Genomic DNA, 12,986 nt, shown 5'->3' with positions numbered 1-12,986 from the left:
GTCTTCCATTCCTGACATCATTTTGCTTTTTGTAACAATCTTTTGCCATATGTCCAAGTTTGCCACAATAGTGACATTCAATCCCATTCAAATTTTGTTGAGGACCTTGCCATCGTCCTCTACCACGAGCACCTGTTCCAACTCTCCCCCTATGGGATTGAAATCCACGACCTCCACGTGATCCAAATGATGACTGTGAATTCTGAAAATTCTGATTTGATTGTGGTTGAGTAGACCTGTCATTCCAACCACGTCCTCCACGGCCTCGAGGAGTAAATCTCCCCCTGCCTCGAAAGCCTCTAGATGAGTAAAAAGCCTGATTCCTTGCATGCTCATCATTACTGGATGAGGATGCACCACCTGTAATATTCATACCACCAAGTCCAAGCTTCAATTCTTCCACAATGAGCAATGACACAAGCTCATTAAAGTCTGGCATTCCTCCCAACCTTACGGAGATGGAAGTGTCAAAAGATTTGTATTCTTTGCCTAAACCACGTAATGTGAGAGCAACCAAATCATCATCATCCATTGGGGCATGGATTGATGACAAGGAATCTGCATAACCCTTAATTTCCTGAACATACTCATGTATACTCCTATTCCTTCGTGTTACACTGTGAATCTGTTGCTTTAGTTGTATCTTCCTTGCACCAGTGTCTGTCTCATACATTCGGCACAATATACCCCATGCTTCTTTTCTCGGTGTATCTGCATCTTGGATGTGAATAAGCAAGGCATCTGTTACACATATTGAAAAGTAATGCAACACTTTCGAAGACCACTCCACCCATTGCTTGTGAGCCAGCAACTGAGCATTATTTGGTTGAGGAGGTAGGAATGGCTCCGGGTCTTCATCCGACACGAGACTCCATAAACCTTTGCCTTTCAAAAAACTCTTCATTCAAAACTTCCACACTTGAAAGTTAGTTCTGTCAAGCTTCTCTCCAACAATTTGTATCGGACCATCTCCCATGTTGGCAAGGTAGTAGATGTACCCCTTTGATCACAATGTATGAAGTACCTGTAATGCTCCAAATCTCTCCAAATCACATCAAATGATTGCAATATATGTGCTTTTGGATCCCACAATGCTTCATCAACAATGTATACTTGATCAAGGTTGAAAACAAATGATACTTCTTCACAAAAAATTTTCTGGTTTTTTTTTCTCGCCAGAGAACCAGTCAAAGATCTTGCTCTAATTCCTTCAAATCTTGTTCAAATTTGATGTTTATGCATTCATTGGCTTCATAACACATTTCTCCAACATATCCTAGAAGGGTTTGATCAAATTCTTCAAGGTTAATGAGAACCACCAATTTTTGTAGCTCCCTGGTTTGCCTTTTTCTGCATATGTCAGGTACCACCTCTCACTAAAAATGCTCTATCTCCTTCAAATCTTATCCAAATTCAAAACTTTTTGAATCAAAAGTTTAGCAACTCATAGGAATCTACTTGTACCAAAGGAATTAGGCCAATTTGATATAGACAAGGATTAATGCCTTGATTAATAATGCTCTGTTTCTGGACAGACTTTCTGCAAACCTGCACACCTCTGATAAATGACTTCAATGAGCTCCAAATACATCAAATGAGCTGCAACCAAGCTTCACAATGCTTTAGAAATGTCTTTTCTAAACTCCCCAAGCTTTGAATGGCATCAAAAGGAGTAGTAATGAGTGAATTAGACCAAAAAGTATTCAACCTGTCCAAGAACCTGCACAGAGATGCGCCGCCTACTCCAGAGGGTTGTAGAAGAGGGGCAATTCACATTTGAGTTGATAGGTCTCTTAGCAATGACTAATCTATCATGGGTATAAAGGGCAAGCTCCAATTTTGAGTAGAATTGCCACATTTGATCCTCCACGGGGCATGTATTCTCTGGTTTGCAGGAGTCAAAAAACCAGAATTTTTCTTTCACAAATCTCCTGAAATACGTCAATGTTTCATGCAATGGTTTGCTCCAGTGTTGCTAATACATGTGCCCTTTCACAATACATGAGAACCTCTGTGTTTCCTTTGTATTTGCCCCAATTCATTTGACAAAATACATTCCTTCACAAGCTTTCCATGAAAGCTTCAAAACCAAAAATTTTCTGCTTGCTTTATGCACTTCAATCTTCACTGAACTTGCTCTTTGGCACCTGCAATCCGCTCAAGGGAGTTTTGCTACTCTTACCAGTTAGGCCAAGCTTCAGATCTGTAACCGAGGTGAGCTCCACAGCTTTCTTTGCTCCACAGCTTCAATGAAAATCTTCACAGCTTCTTCTTCTTCTTCCCTCTTCTCTCACTCACTCTCACAACACAACTAATGAGCTCTAGGCTCTGATACCATGATAAAAAACAGAAGCAGGAGGGAGCACACACCAGAGAAGCAAACCCTAATCCATATCCATCAATCATAAAGAAGGAGAGAAGCCATAGTCATCATCTCTCTCACACACACAAAAGAGAACACAACATAGTGTTATGTCCACACTACAAAGTAAACCTAATGTAATGTCCACACCACACATGACCAGCTAGACGCGGTCATAAACACACCACACGATATCCATCTACCATACTATCACTCTGTCAGCACCCATGTGCTATCCTCCAGCTGTATACGAGCTTGACATTTCAACAATTATGAGGGGTAGGCAAAGTAGAAGTGAGAGGGGTAGGGAAGGTGGTAGTAAGCATGGATGTTGGGGTAGCTAACATGTCAAGCACATAATAGACGGGGGATAAGCCCAAGAAACTAAATTGTTTGACCCCGTACCTAGAGTTCATGTGGTTCCAAGCCGCCTGTGCCTCTAAAACATGCTACAAATCTAGGTCATTTATGGGTATGGGCACAACACTAGAGGATTCTCCTCCCTATATCTGATCTTGGTCCATTGGTGATGAACCCCATGATGGCCACATCTATATGCATAAAAACATTACATAAAAACATAAAAACACAAAAACATATATCACATAGACCATACATTACGTAAAAAGCATAATGCATAAGATTAATGCACAAACTTAAAACATTATGCATTAATGCTTAATGCATTAAGCATAATGAATAAGCTTAATACATTAATCCCATGCATAAACTTAGTGCATCAAGCTTATATATTGAGCTTATGCATTAATAACCCTGTCCCTAAGCTTAATGCATTAAGCCTATGCATAAGCTTAATACATTAAGCTTATGTATTAAGCTTATGCATACAGCTTATGCATTATGCCATGCATAAGCGTAAAGCGTAAGGTTTTTATATTAAGCCTATGCATAAGCATAAAGCATAGAGTTTATGCATAGGCTTAATACATAAGATTAATGTATTAAGATTATACATAGGCTTATATATTAAGCCATATGCATGCATAACCTTCAAACAAGAATGTACTAAAGAAAAAGAAAGCCCCAACACACTCAGAGGTGCTATGAAAACATGAATGAAGGAAGGGTGCTTACGCCTAATGCTTGCAATAAGGCACCATTGCTTTAAAGAGCTTCCAGTAGCAAAAGAATGAAATCTCTTAACCTAGCCAAAGAATGAACTCTCTTAGGTGAAAATATAAAGATAAAAGTGAAAATATTTAATGCTTTAACCCATATGCATTAAGTTTATGCATAAGCTTAATGCATTAAGATTATGTATTATGCCTATGCATAAGCTTAATGCATTAAGATTATGTATTATGCCTATGCATAAATCATTTTCATAACTCGTGCATAAAGCTTATGCATAAGCCTTACACATAAGGCCTTATGCATTAAGCTTTATGCATAAGGCTTATGCATAGAGTTTATGCATAAATCTTAATTCACAAGGCTTATGCATTAAGCTTTATGCATAGAGATTAATGCATAAGGCTCATGATAAAGCCTCATGCATACAGTCTAATGGATAAAGTGTTTGCATAAGCTCATGCATAAAGCTTAATAAGGCTTATGAATAAAATTTATGCATAATCCTTATGTATTAAGCCTAATGCATAAAGCTTATGTATAGGGCTTAATGCATAAGGCTCATGCATAAAGTCTCTCTGCCATTATTTCTTCTTAATAATGATTAATTCCTCGCACCTCCATCAATGTATGCATTAGAAATTGTTTGTTCCTCAATGATGACATCAATCACAGGCACATTATCTCCTACATCAAAATTCACCTTTTGAGCCATAGGAGTCCCATTATCCCTCTTCTTATTTTTCTTAGATTCCCTTGTGCTAGCCAGCTTACCCTATTCCTTTCTGAGCTTTGGAGAGAGTGCCAAAAGTTGCCCAAATGTGATTTGTGTTGTTTTCTCCCTAAGATCTGTTAAGAGGTCATAACTAAGAGATGCTTGTCCAAGAGGAAAGTCAGATTGTCCAATTTTTCTCCTAGATGACTTCTTCTTCTTCTTATTTTTCTCCTCTTCTTCAGATTTATCATCTTGTTCTTCTTCTTCCTGACTCCTAGTTTTACGACCCCTTTTTGCCATTAATAGCATCAATGTTTCCTCTTCTTCTTCTGAGAATGTTTCCTCTAAAAGTGCTAAACCTTTATCTTCTCTTTTTCTCAATTTTGGACACTCAGTGCGATAGTGCCCCTTCTCTTGACATTCATAGCATGTGACACTACTTCTATCCCTAGGTTTATCCTCAGCTCGTGGAACCCTAGGTGGCCTTGCATTGACTAAGTGTAACTTCAAATCAGCAAATTCTGCCATAAGTTGTGCAATGTTATGATCCAAGGATGGATCTTGTACCTGAGATGTTAAGGCTATCTCTACTCGTGGTGGGGTTGGCACACTCGGAGAAGATTGGAATGTGGACTCAATATGAAGAGTGGCCTCCTTCTTCTATCAAAGCAATACGAAGAGCCTCTTTAAAATTAGTGGGATCTTTGCTAAGAACTTTTCCATGCAAGCAGGGATCCAAAGCCCTGATAAACTTGCTCATCTTAAGGTGCTCCATTGCTAAAGAACTCTTTGAATCTTCCATAGAAGGTGAAGAAGAAGAAGCAACAACATGTAAAGCAGCTTGTTGATATTTGATGAATAAGGCTTCATACCTCACTGAAAAGGCAGAAATTGACTCTCCTTCCTTTTGGGAAAATTTGATCCAATTACAATAGTAAAGCATTTGGTGACTCCACTGTCCCAGATCTCTCCTTCATTGCTTTGGTCAACCTTTCCCAATCATTCTTGGACTACTCTGGCAAAGCCTCATGCCAAGTTAAGGCCACACCCTCCAAGAAATCTGGAAGTATTTCTGCCCTCTCCTTCATAGACCATCCCGTCAAGCGGCATGCTCGGTTAAACTCTCGAAGATAACTTCCCAGGTCTTCTCCTTCCGAACCTTGGAACACCGGAATGTTGAACATCTTGCACCAAAAGATGAGTAGCAACAAGGGAAATTTACTTATTTCAAAATAACTTTCCTTTAATCATGCGGGACCTTGAGGTTAAAATAGAATAATTCTAAGTAAAACCTGCCCGTCAACTCCACCAAAAGATGTGACACAAAGTTGGGGTTTTGACTTCGGTCACTTCTTAGAATCAAAACACACTTGTATTTATGAAACCTCACAGCCTCCTCACCTCCCTTTCTCTCCCTAGGTTAAGATAAAGATATACACATCAAAGGTGAGATCATAATTCATGGAAGGAAAGATGAAAGGCTCAGGAGAAGCAAGAATTTCTGCCAGTCTTGCAGCTCCAAACAAGAGGGCGATTCTTTGTTGGAAGAAAATCTTTCGACTCAGGATTATATGAACGGAAACATATGGGGAATGTTGGTAAGGTTCATCTGTTCGAATTGGGCGATTTGGACAAAACATCTTAAAGTAAAAGAATATAGCAATCACTTACAAGAGGATAAGACACATGGGATTTACCTTTTGATAAGAGATTAGGAGAAATTAATCATTATTAAGGAGAAAGAATGGCCAAAAGTCTATAAAAACAGAGATATACAGAGAATTACAGTTTTAAATCCATATAGACTATACAAAAGAGGATTACAAAGGTGCGTAGAGCTTGAAGAGAGCTTCGCGCCCAATAAAAACTTTCAAAAATGGGCAACCAAGCGAAAAGTTATGAGCATTTTACTATAAGACTATAAAACTATCAAAATTCGCCTAAAAGTTAGCAACTTTGGGAGAAATTCTGATCATCAATGAAGTAAAGGATTAAGAAATAAGTTACATGATTGGAAAGAGCATATAAAGAGCTTCCTAGACATATGATCAATTTTAGGAACCAATACCCGAGTGATGAGTAATTACCGGTTGAAATTTGGGTATTGGATCACAAAAACTGCACTTCCCTCTCTTTGCATGAAACCTAAATTTTCACATAGTCTTGCCTTTCATCTCCTTGATGATTCAAGCTAGAGGGTAAGGGTTAACATTGCTCAGCAGATAATCGTAAAGATCTACCTATGGTCCCCAAAGTCTTTCCGCATGCTCATTACCGCTAAAACCATTGGTACCTCCAAAGGAGGGCGGCAATAAGGCAAGGGCTACCTTGAGAAGTCACAGGCCCACCAAGATAATAACTCCTTATCCCACTTATCATGAATCATCAAAGAGGTCCAAAATTGGATTAAGCATGAGGAGCTAATGCTAAATGAGATATTCACATGTAAAGAGAGTGTTTGAATAAGGGTTTGAAAGATAAGAGAATGGCAATGACACAAAATGCTCAATTGAGGAGGCTTCATTTCTTGATTTGAAAGGGAGAGGAGGGCTCCTTTTATAGGTGGAGAATCACCCTCCCTTCCATTGTTACAAATTACAACATAAAAATCTTCAACCCTTCAGTGACATAAGGGTAGATGTCACCATCAATTGTCCTCTTAGGCTAAGTCTTCTATTGATTATTAAATTGAAGACTTTTTGACTTTGAAAGTGTGATGAGATAATAGCCAAGTCTAAGTGGCATGTAGGTGGAGATCCCACTTGCACATGGCGAAATTCTTCTCTTCCATGTAGGCATTCTAGAAGAATCTTTCCCAATTATGCACCTACTCATACTCCTCCACATGCCTTCCACACTCCCCAAATTGTAGCCTTATGGTGAATACCATATTAATAATATAATAAAAATCCATGTGAGCATGAAGGCCCACTTTTATTTTCCACATCACTAGCCTATCTACCATACCAAAGTATTTATCAAGCATACTTGTGGCATTTACAATGTGTGCACCCTAAATCAAGTAAAACCATTATATTTGAAGATAGAATGTTGTTATTAAGGTAGCCGCCAAGCCGCCACATCACCATGCTGTTATTCCATTGTGGGCGCCGCAATCTTCTTGGACAAGCTTCCACCTTATTACCATTGAGAAATATGCACAAAATTGAAAATGAAAGATATCAATTTTTCATGTCACAATAGTTTTGAAAGTTTAAGCCATTCTTTGTGCGCAAGGCTAAAAGATAGAAACAGTTGTTGTTGCATCAAGCATATGAAGATGATATATCTCAAGGAGGCAGCCAATCGCATTCGGACATCCTCTTATGAACACCATGGACCATCGTGTGGATGAAATTGCAGAATTTGCTTTAAAGTTGACATGGTTGGGAAGTGTGATGCCAATGAGCATGTGTTTAGTGGGGTCACACAGATTTGGGAATCTTCTGTGTGTCCCAAACCCTCTAATTCTACATTTCACAAGCTAGGATCCTAATGGGTGAGTGCAAATTGTGTAGACCAAAAAGGAAGCTAGATATTTATCCAACTGATCAAGAAAGTTCCATGAAAGTATGCAATGTAAAAATCTTTGAGGACATGATTGTGGGTGTTTGTTGAAATTTGAGCATAATGATGAGCTATGGTGGATCATACACTAGAATCAACATCATTAACAAAGTGATTAGCAAATGAGCTATGGTGGATCATACACTAGAATCAACATCATTAACAAAGTGATTAGCAAATGATTAAGATGTAATTAGTGAATAATTAGCAAATAGATTAATGTAGGCATGGATACTCAAAAACTAGCAAATTCTCATTAGGGCTATGCCTCAATTTATAGAGTTTACATCAAGCATCAAATCCCATTGATTTCTCCATGTTTCACTCCCAGAATATCTCCACCTTTTGCCTGATTCTCTCCACCTCTTCTCTTTTCCCTGAATATCTCCCAGAATAAATCCACACTCCTAAATTCTCTCATGCTACCCATTATTCTCTCCCAGTAGATTCTTCTCACCTTTTCATAGGTTCTTTCACAATTACATCTCCTCTTTTACAGCCTCTATCCAAGAGCTTGTTTCCCACACACACCCTATTCACTGGTATATTTCAACACCTCCCCTCAAGTGAATAATCCTAGCACACCTAGACCCTATACCAAGTTTGCCTCCCCTTACTTGATAGTCCGCGACCAGTGTCTACTCCTCCCCTCAAGTTATCTCAGCACACCTGGACCCTGTATCAAGTTTCTTTCTTACTTGACAGTCCGCGACCAGTGCCTCAAGTCCCTAAACTCCATAGTCCTTGACACTCTCTCTCTCAATGTGTCCAAGGCTACTATAAGTGCCTGCGACCTTGACTAAAGTGCTCACACATACATCTACCACGTGGCCTACGTCATTGGTGGCTCAGAGGTGGTTTTACTTTATTGGGGCAGGTTACATTGGGTTGTGGGGTCTCTCTCTCTCTCTCTCTCTCAGAGATTTTCACATGGCTCCTCACTCTTTGGTGCCTCACATCTTCTCTTCTCTTCAGTCTTCTTGTCATGGCAGCTTCTCTCCACGCGTCCGTCTCTTCTTTCAGTCTTCTTGGGGGGCAGCTTCTCTTCTTGTGGCAACTTCTCTTCTCGTGTCCATGTCTTCCTTCAGATCTTCTCCTTGGTGTGGATCCTCTTCTTGGGAAGAGATATTCTTCTTCTTTCATGGCTAGGGCCATGAGCTCATCCGTCAGGTCATTTTGCTCCATGTGAGCAACATGTTTCAATGTTTTGCTGACAGTTCCTTTGGGTTTTTTATGTTTATCTTTTGTCATTATGCAATGCAAACCCAAAAATATGCGGGAGGTCTTACCTCTTGCCTTATTCTGGACAAGGGCAGTGTCTGTTCCCATTTTTACACTGATGCAATGTGCCCAATACATAATGCGTATAGCATTCATTCTCATGCACATTCCAAATGCAACTCTGGCTGTCAATAATGTTGAATTTGAGTGAGATTTACAGGCATTAACCAAGGGTTAAATGTAAAATGATGATTTCACAATTTTTATCAGCACAATTTAAATTAAGGGTAATCAATTTGTACGAGATGGTTGGAGTATCAAACAAACTCCGATTTGCAATTTGAAGCTTTAGGGATCTGTATTGGATACCTAATGGTTAATTTGAACCCTCAATTGCACCAAAATACAGTGATTAGCACTGATTAGCAAATTAATGCTCTGTTTTGTGTGCAGAAAACAGAGTATGCGGGGAGTCCAGATCTGGTTCCTTCCACTTCAAATGAGCTCAAACTCTTTCAAAGGCATCAATAGCAATGAGTCTAGTAGAGGATTAAGCCAAGAAACACAAGATTTGACCAAATAATAAAAGCTTAATCTCTGTTTTACCAAAGTCACCTGTAGATTTGATGAAGAGCTTTGATCTCAATGTAAACTTGATGAAATTGAATTCTGTCTTCACCACCTTGTAGAGCATGCTTGATTACCCCTTGGGCTAGGAGGAATTGAAGCAATTTAATGGCAAAATCTGCAGAGAAAAAAGGCGCCGGCAGAAAACGCGAAATCTCCTTCGTTACTGGGCGGTTTGCTGTGCCGTTTGCATGGGCTTGTAGCCAAAGATGTTAGCTAGCTTGTGTTAGAAGAACAAGACCTAATTTTGACTGTGTAAGGTGCTAGAGATCCTCCACTGGCTGGGGGTGAAGGGGAAAGTGAAAAACTCACTAAAATTTTGATTATTTGCTAATTTTCTACTAATCCTAATTAATGAACTAATGGGCTCATAAATCTAATTGATTCTAGGCATGGCTCTGATACCATGTTGAAATTTGAGCATAATGATGAGCTATGGTGGATCATACACTAGAATCAACATCATTAACAAAGTGATTAGCAAATGATTAAGACGTAATTATAATCCCATTGATTTCTCCATGATTCACTCCCAGAATATCTCCACCTTTCCACCTCTTCTCTTTTCCCTGAATATCTCCCAGAATAACTCCACACCTAAATTCTCTCATGCTACCCATTATTCTCTCCCAGTAGATTCTTCTCACCTTTTCACAGGTTCTTTCACAATTACATCTCCTCTTTTACAGCCTCTATCCAAGAGCTTGTTCCCACACACACCCTATTCACTTGTATATTTCAACAGTGTTGACGATGAGGGTAAAGCAAAAGTAAGAAAGTTCCTCTCTCAAAAGGACATGCTTTGCTGATGTATGGAAGATGTTGAAAGTTCACACTAAACAGTTCATTGCTGCACACAATTTTGTGTACAGGTGGCAAGCCGAGAAATTTCGATAGTGCATGCAAGATGTAATTGTGTCAGTTGTGGATTTTGCAGAGAATTACTTGTTTAAGGAGCAAAATGAGATACAGCCCATGCATTGGCACATCGATCAAGTCACGCTATTTGTACACATAACCTATCGTCCTCGTAAGGCTGAAGATGACACAGTGATTAAAGAGGTGCACTTTTATGTCTCATATGATAAAGCTCATGATACACTCTTTGTGCAACATTGCTTCTTCATGCATTCACAGTGGTTACAGAAAGAAGGCTTGGAATTCAGGAAGCATTGGGTATGGTCTGACGGATGTGCTGCTCAATTCAAGGCTAAACGTCCATTTTATTTTGTGAGCAGGTAGTATGCCGTTACCAATATGGAGATGACATGGAACTTTTTTAAGTTTGGCCATGGTAAAGGTGAGCATGATGAAGCAGGTGTGGTAGTCAAAAGGGCACTTACTCATGAGCAACTCAAGCCAAATGGTATGGATTTGAAGTGTGCCACTGATGTGGTGGCATTCTTGAAAGACACCATGAGCACTGTAGTAAGTACTAGCTATATTAAGGAGAGTCTTGTGACGACTTTTTTGAAATGTACAGATTGGTGATGTGGATAGGTCAAATCCATGGCATTGTGCAGCAATTACCGGCTCTCGCTCACTCCATAGCATTTGTGGATAGAGCAAGGTTGACTCAACCCAGCTCAAAATCAGGAAGTTATCTTGATATTGTGATGCTTGCATGCGCAATGCAACTAGGATGTGTGTGAGCAGGGCCTATGTAAACAAATGGAGTCACATAACAGTCATTCCTAAAGAACATGATCCTGTTGAAGATGTTGCTCTATAGATGAACCTATGTTTGAGGGACCAGATGAATATATTGGAACTTACTTTACAAGTAGGGGACAATTTTGTTGTACCTACAGAAAAGGATAATGAAGAGGGTGTGGACTTTTACATGCTGAGGTGTTGCTGTGAGATGTAAGAAGCTATACAAAAAATGAGAGATGCATGGGGAAATGAGTATTCTCGGGGCTCCCACTATGTTATTGGACATTATCACAAGGCTATAGATGCACAACACTATACTTTGTTGGATCATGTGAGATCCCTGCCCTCTACAGTCCATTGAAGTGCTAGCAATAGAATAGCAGCTACGTAGGGCAGAGCGTCTCACTCAGGGCCTCGCCCACAAATGTTCCGGCAAGAGACTAGTCCGGCGGCTCATCCTGAAACTGAACGCGGAAAATTTTTCTCACCGGAAGCCATAGGCAATTCCTCCAGGAATTTCCAACATCTTAAGGTCTATCTAACCAACGGTTTTCCGAATCATCTAAAACTTTATTAGTATACAACTCCTTCTGGGAATATCTCTTTCATAGTTCTCACGAGTAAAAGATATATCAATGGCTTCCCCGCACTCACGTCGACAGCTTACCCCTCGAGTATGAAGACCATAAATTAAGAGTTTTCTTCTGAAATTCTCTAAGGATTGACTTATTACATCTATCTTTATCTAGCTTAACAATTTCTAGTCTTAATGTTGGAAAGCACTCGAACTGCTCGGGTCCACCCTGCCACTCGCTTTCCATTTTGAATTATAATCCAAAGTATTCAATTGGGTTTGTGTCTAGGTACTTGGAGAGAGGTCTTCCCTCCGAGCCCCATTGTCAACATAGTGTAAGGACCATCACATGCACAGAAAACAGTCATACCTTAAAATTCAAATAGTATTTATTCAAATAATCTATCCAATCATAATTGAACCTTTATCTTCTCTATTGCCAGATCATCAGTGAACCTTCAATTCTGAGTTGATAATGAAATCTTTTCTTTGTTCTTGACTCTTATGTTACTTATCCCTTCAAGTAGCTCTCTTAACGACCTACCAGGGAGAGTTACCTCTTATTTAATGATCACTATTTTGGATACTCTCTTAATGATCTGCCAAGGTGAGTCATCCCATATTCCTGATTTCATACCAATTTTTACTCTTCAGGTACTCTATTAATGATCTGCTAGGGGGAGTTACCTCTTATTCAATGATCATTGTTTTGGATACTCTCTTAACGATCCTCCAGGGGGGAGTTCCATTCCTCATATTGTTGTTTCTCATTTCCAACTCTCTTCGGCCCTTTGTTATTTCAAAATCACTTCCTCCACCTTCGAAACATAACCAAATGCACACCGACGATCTTGGTGTAAAATAGAATTCTAAGCAAACAAGTCAAGTATACGCTTATCTAACCACGAGGTTTCTCTTCTGATAAGGTCAATCCTTTTTGAGGTTATTCATCGATCCATTTCTTGCAATCATCTTTCCTTTCTATCCATCGAATAATTTTTTAAATTTGAACCTCATCATTCTAAGCTTGATCCCACAACCTTGGGATAGTTCCCACAATCATTTCCTTTGATTCCGACAACTTAATCCTTTCCAAACTGATATTGAGAATTGAATAACTTTCTTACTTTCCCATTCATTCTACAGTCAACGACGGTGGTAAGACTCGACAG

Source organism: Cibotium barometz, chromosome 54 (genome assembly GCF_041138505.1).
Source record: "Cibotium barometz isolate CiBa-2024 chromosome 54, ASM4113850v1, whole genome shotgun sequence".
Lineage (NCBI taxonomy): Eukaryota > Viridiplantae > Streptophyta > Polypodiopsida > Cyatheales > Cibotiaceae > Cibotium > Cibotium barometz.
Note: the sequence above shows the minus strand (reverse complement) of the source record.